We start from the raw sequence: 433 nt of genomic DNA on the forward strand, positions 1-433 counted from the left end.
CGCGGCGGCACCACTGGCCACCTCCTCCAAAGGGACCTGGAGCGGCTTCCCTGGGGGTTCCTGGGGTGAGAGGTGAGACCCTTCCTGCGGGGGAAGGGGAGTGGTCCCCTCCGCCCTGGAACAAGCAGCTTTCGGCGGCAGCGTGGGAAGAAGGAATGCGGGATGGAGCACCCATGGGTGCAGGGTGGGCAGTGGCCAGTGGAGGGCAGCAGTGGTCTGGCCATGCCTGGGAGGCGGAGCTGGGGCCCCCTTAGGAGCAAGATCTTCATCCCCTGACCCCCCATCCCAGGGATGCGTACCCAGTCGGTGGTCTCCTTGGCATTCCAGCAGGGTGACAGGGCTGGACCCCTTCGGGGACCCACTGCGGTGGCCCCACTGCCCGGCCAAGCCCCCCGTTTCCTTGCAGGTTGGGGTTTGCAGAAGCCCTGGTTTC

This window comes from Eurypyga helias, unplaced genomic scaffold (assembly GCF_000690775.1).
Source record: "Eurypyga helias isolate BGI_N326 unplaced genomic scaffold, ASM69077v1 scaffold23365, whole genome shotgun sequence".
NCBI classification, from domain to species: Eukaryota; Metazoa; Chordata; class Aves; order Eurypygiformes; family Eurypygidae; genus Eurypyga; species Eurypyga helias.